Source organism: Cnephaeus nilssonii (genome assembly GCF_951640355.1).
Source record: "Cnephaeus nilssonii genome assembly, chromosome: 5".
Classification (NCBI taxonomy): domain Eukaryota; kingdom Metazoa; phylum Chordata; class Mammalia; order Chiroptera; family Vespertilionidae; genus Cnephaeus; species Cnephaeus nilssonii.
The window spans coordinates 108229857-108239362 of NC_137076.1; positions in this window are offsets into that span (position 1 = coordinate 108229857).

Here is a 9506-nt window from a genome sequence, read left to right on the forward strand (position 1 = left end):
CGGTCGGAGGGTGGTCTACAGGCTTCCAACCGCCCGGGACGGTGGAGGGGAGGGGTCAAAGGCCACGGGGCCAAGGACCAAACGGCAAATGAGCAGGTGGGGGCAGGGCAGTGGGGACGGCGGGTCCGTGCTAACAGGCAGGGAAGGGGTCAGAGGGGCGGATCCCGTGTTTAGGAGGACGAAGTGAGTCGCGGTCTGACAGCCCGGGTCGCGGTGTGGCCGTCGCGGTGTGGCCGTCGCGGTGTGGCCGTCGAGGTGTGGCCTCGGCAGGCAGCAGCCTCTACGCCAGCGGCCCCGGGCGGGCGGCTCGTGGGCGTCCTCTGCGCGAAAGCCAGCCTCATCCTGTCTGTCCCACCAGGACCGAGGTGAGCGGGCAGCCGGGTGGGGGTGCCTTCCGGGTCCCCCATACTCAGGCCCTTCCTGGAGCCCTCGGGCCGACCAGCAGAGGCGGCTGCAGACGTGGGTCCTCAGCCTTAACCCAGGAGGCCCAGACCCTTGCAGCCGGGAAGGTGGGGCTTTGTGCCCTCAGACCTCAGCCTTGGGGGGTGCGGGGGGGAGGCGGGCATGGCCAGGCCCCACCTGCCTCGTCCACCTCGGAGCCCAGCCGGCACTGGGCGAAATGTGGAATGAGTAAGCCACGTGGACTTGAGCCTGCTTCCTATTCTGTAAAGCGGGGTGGCGTCCATGGGTGCCCCGCCTCCCACCAGGCAGCGGGGCGAGGCCAGAGCTGCCTGCTGCCGGCTCCCCCACACCACGCCCGGCCGGGACCCCGGCCGGGACCCCGTCCTCTTCCTGCGATTCCGGCTTCAGGTTGGGGACCGGCCACCAGGGCTCCCGAGGGCAGGGGCCGCCAGGGAGGCGACTCTGCGCTCTGAGCGTGTCTCACATGACTCGGTTGCTGGGGGCCACCGGGGCGACCGCAATCCCCCCCCCCGTGCGGTTCCTCCTGCCGAGGGAACAGCTTGGCTTATGGCAAACCCGTCACCACCGTGGACCCCAGGGCAGCGCCTGCAGGGAGGGAAGTGCCGTGGGTCCCAATCGCGTGGGTGCGTCTGCCACGGGGCCAGTGTCTGTGGCTGGAAGTCCCACGGAGATTCCTGCAGCCTCGGGGGTGGCAGCCTGGGGGGTGGCTGCCAGGAGGGGGGGTGGCAGCCAGGAGGGGGGTGGCAGCCAGGAGGGGGGGTGGCTTCCAGGAGGGGGGTGGCTGCCAGCAGGGGGGTGGCTGCCAGGAGGGGGTGGCGGTCGGCGGGACAGGAATGGGAGCAGACCTGGGCTCTCCACCCACCACCTGCGTGAGGGTCCGGAGAAGTGGGCGCAGGGCCCTGAGCGGGGCAGGGACCTGGGCTGGGAGCGGAGCCTTCTTCATCTGCACTGTGACCCACCTTGGGAAGGAGCAGGAGCTCGGCACAGCCCTGCCCGTGCACGGGGAGCTGTCTCTTCAGCACCACGCAGCCCGCGGCTCCACCCGGGACCCAGGGCGCCCACCGCCACCAGCCACCCCACCGAGCCCTCCTCACGGCCCTGGAGCCCAGGGAAGGAGGTGAGCCACCCCGCACAGGGCATGGGACACTGGGGGCCGCAGGAGCCCCGAGCAGGAGGGATTTGGGGGGTCATGACCTCCACCCAGCACCCAGGGCAGGGGAGGGCTGGAGAGAGGTCAAAGTGGCACGCGCAGTTGGCCGGGAGGGCACCTGGGGGCACCTGCAGGCTGCAGGTGGGGTGCTCTCCCCTTGGGGCACCCCTCTTGGATGAGACCTGAAGGCTTCCCCCTCTGCCCCCTCCCCAGCCTCAGGACCACCACAGGGGCTCGGGGTCAAAGGGAGGCTCTGGGCCCCAGCGGCCTCCTGCACGCCCCCCACTGGGGATCGAGCCCGCAACCCGGGCGTGCGCCCTGACCGGGAACTGAACCGTGACCTCCTGGTTCATGGGTCGAGGCTCAACCACGGAGCCCCGCCGGCCGGGCAGGGTGTTGGGATCGCAGACACAGGGAGCGGCACCTGCCCACGGCCACTCGGCGGGTCCGGGCAGAGCCGGGGTCTGGCCGAGGCGCCCAGACGTCCGTGTGGCTGTGGTTTTCCGCGGCTGCTCTCCCCTCTTCTCCACCGGGGTCTTGGCTGCAAGCGTGGGTTTTGTAAACACAACTTTGGGGGTCTGACCTCCACGGCTGGAGGCCCTGGGGGAGGCCCACGCTCACACCCAGCCCCTGCCGCTCGGAGAGGGGCCCAGCGGTGAGGGAGCCCGGGACCCCTGCAGGGGACCCCGTGTGGGTGGCCAGCTGCCTGGAGCATCCCGGAACTTGGAGAGGGGCAGCTTCCTCCCGGAGCACCGGCCCTGGGCCACGGGGGCGGCTCAGAGGGGAGGGGTGCCCCGTGGCCGTCACTGCCAGCGGGCACGGTGCCCGGGACCACGCTCCCACCCGAGCCCAGCTGTGGTTCCAGGACCCGGAAACAGCTCTAACCCTGACCCCAACCCCATCTCCCCAGCCCGACCCCATCCTGCCCCGGCAGGCAGCCACCCCAGCCGCTCGCCCGGGACCCGCTCCAGCCCTGGGAACAAAGCGCTAACCAGGGTCTCGGCCCGGCGGACCCGACGGGCAGTCGGCCCCGCCGCCTCCGGGGCCTTCGCCATGGTTACGGCCCACCCACCGCTCTGCTCAGAGGCGGGCATTGCGCCCAGGAGCCGGCGGGCACAATGGCCCTGGAGCCGAGCCCTTTCCCACGCTCCGGCCGCTCCGCAGCCCTGGCGTCGGCAGGTGGGGAAACTGAGGCCTGGAGGAGGAGTGCTGACGGGGCCGGGGCCGCCGGGGAGGGTGCAGGCAGGGCCGTGGCACAGAGCCCCGGGGGGAGCCCAGCTCTGCAAGGGGCACCCGGGAATGAGGGCATCATCGCGAGTGAACCGCGGACACCCGTCAGCGCTGCAGCCTCACCAGCCCCCTCTGCCTCTCTCCCGCCCCAGCAGACACCCCCGCGCCCCCAAACCTCTGCTCCCCGCCACTCTGCCCAAGTGCCCCTCTCAGCTCCGTCCCGGGCACCAGTCTCCCCTGCAAATGGTCACCTTCCTTCGCTCCTCCCCCAGCGGGACGGGCACCTCCCCCGGGCCTGTCCAAGTGCAGGCCAGCTTCCCTTTGGAGGCGTGCCCGCCCCTTGCTGGTCTTGGGGTGCAGCGATCCCGGGCTCGGCCTCCCACCTGAGGCTGAGGGCCTGGAGGGCAGCCGAGGACAGCCCGCGGCACCGCCCGCTGCTCAGGAATGGGGGCTCCAGGACAGGCCCGGGGTCCGCCTGCCGCCGGCCACACGGCTATGCTCACCGGAGAGCGATGGCCGCAGCGATGGCCGCGCCCGCACCTCCGGGCCCAGGACGGTGGGTGCTGCCTGCCGCCCAGGGGCGCGGCGGACGCCGTGGTGCCAGGTGCTAAAGGAAAGGCCAGCCCAGACCCAGGGCACCGCCGAACATGACGGCGAACAAAGCCGTCCCACCCCAGGTTTAAAGTCCCCGAGGACTGGCTGCTCAGACTCGCACAGTGAACACGGACAGGTACTCGGCGGGAAGATGACGGCGACAGCATCCACAGAGGCCCAGGCACAGCCGCTCCGGGAGGCGCCCGCCCGCCCTGTCCCAGCGTCGGAGCCTGGGCCGAGGCTGCCCCCTGGTGGAGGTGCTGGGGCCGGGCGAGCGCAGCCTGCAGGACCCTCCTGGGCCTAGGCGGCCGGGGCTGCTGGGGGTTCAGAGGTGCCGGGCCCTCCCCTTGGGGAGCCGCTCTTCATGCCCCTCGGGCGCCCGGCAGCAGGGGCCCGGGGACCCCGCTGGTTAGTGGAGAGGGGCCTCGGCCCTGGCGCCCCCCCCCCCCCCCCCCGGGGCGGCCTCCCCGGACAGAGCCAAGGACCTGCTGCAGGCTCGGGCAGGGCCCGGCGCTGTGGGGCCGTGGGGCCGTGGGGCCGTGGGCTGGGCCGTGGGCTAACCCGCAGCTGCTCTGAGCTGTTTCCTCACGGTGACCTGGAGCAGCTACGAACCCACTTCTCCAACCAAGCCGTCCACGCGGAGCCCAGGCCACGCGGCTGCCGGGGCGGCCGGTCCAGCTGGATGGGGGGTGACGCTCACTGATTTTCAAGACTTTCCACCGGAACCCCAAACCCACAGGCAACTTTTACAGGATTTGCAAGTTGAAATGACAACATTTTGGAATATATTGGGGCAAACATTTTTTTTTAAGTATCTGGCTTCTTTTTTTTTTTTTTTTAAATATTTTTATAGATTTCAGAGAGGAAGGGAGAGGGAGAGAGAGAGAGAGGAACACCAATGAGAGAGAATCATCAATTGGCTGCCTCCTGCATGCCCCTCACTGGGGATCGAGCCCACAACCCGGGCCTGTGCCCTGACCAAGAATCAAACCCTGACCTCCTGGTTCATAGGTCGATGCTCAGCCACGGAGCCATGCCGGGCAGGGCGAACATATTGAAATTAACTCCACCTCTGGCCTTTTGAGGGCAGTTACCAGAGAATTCAGGCACCATGTGACTCAAAGGCTTGTTGGGAAGATTAACCAGACGGCTCCCGGCCGTTAACAACCTGGGTGAGCTGGCCTGGCCGGGCCGGGAGGCGGGTCAGAGTGGCCCGAGGTGGTGGGCTGTGGGCAGCCGGACATGGTGGGCTGGGGTCCGAGCCTGTGGGGTGCGGGGTGGAGGGCCAGGGTCAGGGTCAGGTCAGGGCCAGGCCGGACGCCATCCTCTCTGCCTCTGGCCCTCTGGGACCCTCCTGTGCTCCCACCTCGAGGGCACCCATGACAGCAGGAGCCACCGCGGCCACAGGCCCTGTGGGGGGCACTGTGCCCCGCGGGCGGTTGGCACCAGGACTGTCACTTCCACAAGATGAGGTCCCGCTGGCTTCAGGGTGGGCAGGGACCCCGAGGAGGGCGTGGCCAGGCCCTGCAGTGCCAGCAGGCAGGAGGGCAGCCCTTCCCTGCAACTCGCTGCCCGCGGCCTGCCCGCCGCTCGCTGCCCCAGCAGACGCCAGGGCTGCGGCCTGGAAGCCAGCGGAGAGGAAGGTAAGGGCGCCCCACCCTCCTGACCCTGGCCCTCCACCCCTCACCCCCCCAGGCTCAGACCCCAGCCCGCCCACGTCCGGCTGCCCACAGCCCACCACCTCGGGCCACTCTGACCCTCCTCCCGCCCAGCTGGCCCCGGGAGCCCGCTGGTCCCTGGGGAGACGGGACCGAGGCCCAGCCCTGACCCCAGCGCCGTGTGGGGGACCATGCTGACCCGCTCCCTGGCAGCAACCCCGTGGCCGGAGCCTGGAGGACTCGGGGCCTGTTTGTGGGCCCCTAGAAACTCGAGGCTTCTGTGCGTCACCGGCACCTGGGCCCGACCCCGCCAGCTGACCCGCACGCGGTCCAATAGCGGGCTGAGGCCGGGCCAGCTCGGAGGGGAGATGGGGTGGGGAGCCTGGTGTTGACTTCTGCTGGCTGTGGGCACAGGCCCCCCTCCCAGGGGGTGTAAGGGTCTGGGGGCCCCCTGCCCAGGAAGGTGTAAGGGTCTGGGGGCCCCCTCCCAGGGGGTGCAAGGGTCTGGGGGCTCCCCTCCCAGCGGGTGCAAGGGTCTGGGGGACCCTGGGCACCCCCCACCCTCTGGGCCGAGGTGCCTGAATGCCTCCGTATGAGGCGGTTCCCTTGGCTCCGGCCTGAGCAGCGCTCCAGAGCATGAAATGGGCTCCGCAGGGCGCCCGCCACAGTGAGGGCAGGTGCCTCGGAGCCAGCAGCCCAGGCCACCGTCCCAGCTGCCGCCCGCGCCGTGAGCTTTGCCGCAGGAGGGCCACACTACTGACACACTGCAGCACATTCAGGGCGGCTCCGGGGCCGAGGCCAGGCCGCTCCCTCCCTCCCTCGGGGTGTTTTCCGAAGCGCTGGGTTTTTCCTCTCCTCCCGCTGCCAACACTGAGTCCCACAGCGCTCCCGCCCCCCCTCCCCTCCCGTCTTCACGGGTCTGAGGGCCAGGCCTCCCGGCCACGCCTGTCGGCTTCCTTCCAGCCACCGGCCGGCCCTGCGCTGGCTTTTTCCAAAGACGGGGCCTGACACGGAGGCCGCCGCCGAGGGACACGCCTGGGCGGGCAGATCCCGAGAAGCCCGAGTCGAACGCTGCGGAAGGTTCGGGGCAGCAGCTCGAGGGTCCGAGCACCTGGGCTCCTGAGGAACGTGAGGCTCGAGCAGGACCTCAGCGGCTCTGGCCTCAGTGTCCCCGTCTGGAAAATGGGCCCCAGAACCCCTGTCACTGTAGGTTCGGGCTCAGCCCGGACTCCACAAGAACCTGCTACACAGCCCGAGTTCCCGTCACCTGCCTGTTCCCACACGTGTCGGCCTTCTCCGTGGGGGATGGCCCGGCAGGCGGGGACTGGGAACCAGGCCAGGCCACCGTCAGGGGACAAGGGCCCGTCAGCGGAACGAGCGGGGGGCGGGGGGAGCTGCAGGAGAAATGACCCCTGGCAGCGATTTCCAGACACGACCCCGTCTGCCTGAACAGACATGAGGCGGGTGCTGAGCCCCACGACCTCCTCTGGGTTGGGGGGGGAGGGACAGACACTCGGGCAGAGCCAGCCGCTCACCTGGGCCCACCCCGAGCCGGGCACCTCCTCAGCCCTCGGGCCAGCCCCTCCCCACAGCTCTGCTCCGGGGAACATTTCTTTCAGAAGCGCGGACCGCGCCCAGGGCCGCCCGCCTTGAAACCCGACGCTGACACCCACTTGGCGAGTCTGTGCCCCGGTTTGAAACCAAAATATTCTGGAAACCTACGGGTGGCACGGTGCGGCCGCAGCAGACACGGCACCGCTCCGCCCGGGGGGCCAATCGGCCTGTGGCCCCTGCTTTGAAATAAGGGGCCTGCCAGGTTGGCTCCGTGGACAGAGTGTCGGCCCAAGGGCTGAAGGGTCGCGGGTTCGATTCCGGTCCAGAGCATGCACCTGGGTTGCGGGCCCGGTCCCCAGGGCTGTGTGCGGGAGGCACCCATCAATGTGCCTCTCATCGCTGCTTCTCTCCCCCCTCCCTCCCCCTCTCTGAAAACCCAACCGAGGGGAAAAGTACCCTTGGTGAGGATTAACCCAAACAGATAAAAGGAAATAAAGGGTCTCATCTCAGCCTGGCTCTGTGGCACCTTCCGGGGGGAGGGGAGGCTGGCGGGCACAGGCTGCGGCCAGGGCACCCCCGGGGGAGGCCGGCCTCCCCGCGGCACCTGCTGTCCCCAGCGCCTGGAGCCTGGCTGTCTGTCTGGACCAGGAGGCCCGTGCGGAGCCCAGAGCCCTCGACGTGCACCCTCCACAGCACCTGGCGGGCGGGGGCGCCAATCAGGCTGGTCCTGCTGCTCCCCACCCCGCCCTGCGGAGGGTCCCGCTGCCCCCCCACCCCGCCTGCTGAGGGTCCCGCCCCGCGGAGGGTCCCGCACGGCTGTGGCCCAGTGACGGCCGGAGAACAGGCGCCCAACGAGGTGCCCCAGCTGGTGGCCCGCCCCCCAACACAGCCCCAGCCCTGCCTGTGAGGACGCCTCCTCCCACGCGGGGGCCAAGGGGCGCACCCTGGGGCTGGGCTCGCGGCCACCGCCATGGGTCCGCCCTGTCCCAGCTGCGGGGAGGGTACGGCGCCTGTTACCGGCTCTGTGGGCAGATCTAGGGAGGCAGTCCATGGAGGGGACCTACTACGTGCTCCTCTCGGCATCCTCTGTCAGCATTTTTGGCGGTAAAAGGAATCGAAACTCAGTTCTGTAAAAACCTAAATATAGACCCGGGAACCCCACTGCTGGGTCTACCCCGAAAGCAGCGGGGGCAGCCCCGCGGCCACAGACGGGGACGGAGGGGTGCGCACACCCTGCGGTCTATCCTGACCGTGGACGTGACTCAGCCTGGACAGGAGGGGACTCTAACCCCGCTCCGGGGGGCCGGGCGGGAGGGCTGCTCAGTGGGACCCGCCAGACGCAGGACACGCGCGCGCAGACAGGAGTGGGCCGGGCGGGCAGGCGGGCGGGGCAGTGGGTGCTGCAGGGGCGGAGTCCTGCGGGAAGGTGGAAGGTTCTGGATGGTGAGTGTACGATGCCACCGAGCGGTGCACCTGAACACGGTCGATGGCAAAGGTCGTGTCATGGACCTTTCAGCACAATTGTAAAAGGGATCAAAAGTAACACCAGCTGGACACCCCTCCGCCCTCCGGTTCATCCAGGAAAAGGTGCTCACAGGCGCGGGGCCTCCGCCGACCCAGGACGACCAAGTGAAGAGCTTTACCCTCCTCCTCCCCGGGGAGAGCATGTTCGACTCCACTCCGCACCTGCCAGGCACCGGCCACGCCCCTTCCCAACCACGTCCAGCGGGACACTGGGCCTGGGCGCGGACCGGGCCGAGTCCCGCCTTGAAGCACATGGTGCGGGGTGACGGCCCTGCCCAGCTCCGGGGCCAGGAGTGAGGGGCGGACACTGACCGGCAGGAGGGAGTGTGGGCGACGCAGCCGCGCAGACCAGTCATCCTCCGAACTCCCGTCCCGGAGAAACGGCGTCTCAGGTCGGTGACATGGGCAGCCACGCTCCCCTCTCGTCTTCCCGAGTCTGGGAGCGGGGGGCGGGGGGGGGGGGGGAGTGAGCGGGGGCGGGGGCGGGGAGGCCTGCAGCTGATCAATCGCCGCGGTCACCCCAGTGGTCGCTGGAGGAGTGGACCCCTCGGGTCTGTGTGCCTTCTGGGAGCCCGAGCGGCCCCACCCTCCAAGTGGGGAGGGCACAGCACAGGAGCGCGCCCCAGAAACCCGGCTTCCTCCAGGGACGGGAGGCCCAGCCGAGGCCGCAGGAGACGCAGGAGTGAGCGCTCTGAGGGGCGGGGAGACGGCACCCCAGGGGAACAGACTCGTCTCCGGGACCAGGTGGACGGAGGTGGAGTCGACTCCCTCCTGAGCGCCGGGAGTCAGGGGAGAGCCGAGCTCTGACCTGGCAGCCCGTCCCTGACCCCGAGCCGGGGCCATGTGTTAGACACGGGGGGGGGGGGGGGGGGGGGGCGGGGCCATGTGTTAGACACGGGGGGGGGGGGGGCGGGGCAGGGAGGAGTGGGCTCGGCCGGCATCACCCCTTCTCTCCTCCCCTCGCTCACACAATGAAGTCGCCCTGTGCCCACGGCGAGCCAGGCCCTGCCCTCCACCCGGGACGAGTAGGAAGGAGACTCAACCCGAAACAGGGGTTCCCGTCCACGTCTGCAGAGTCCACTCAAATAGATCCCACGGCACCGCCCTGGGCCTCCGTGGGCCCCGTGGGTGCTTAATTTTAATTGGTTAATCCTCACCCAAGGATATTTTTCCATTGATTTTTAAGAGAGAGTGGAAGGGAGGGAGGGAGAGAGGAACATCGATGTGAGAGAGACACAGCAAACATTGCCTCCCCCATGGCCTCCACCAAGGAACGTGCCCTTGAATGGAATAGAACCGGGACCCTTCAGTCCGCGGGCCGGCGCGCTAACCATTCAGCAACACCCTCGAGGGCTTGTGGGTGCTTTAGATGG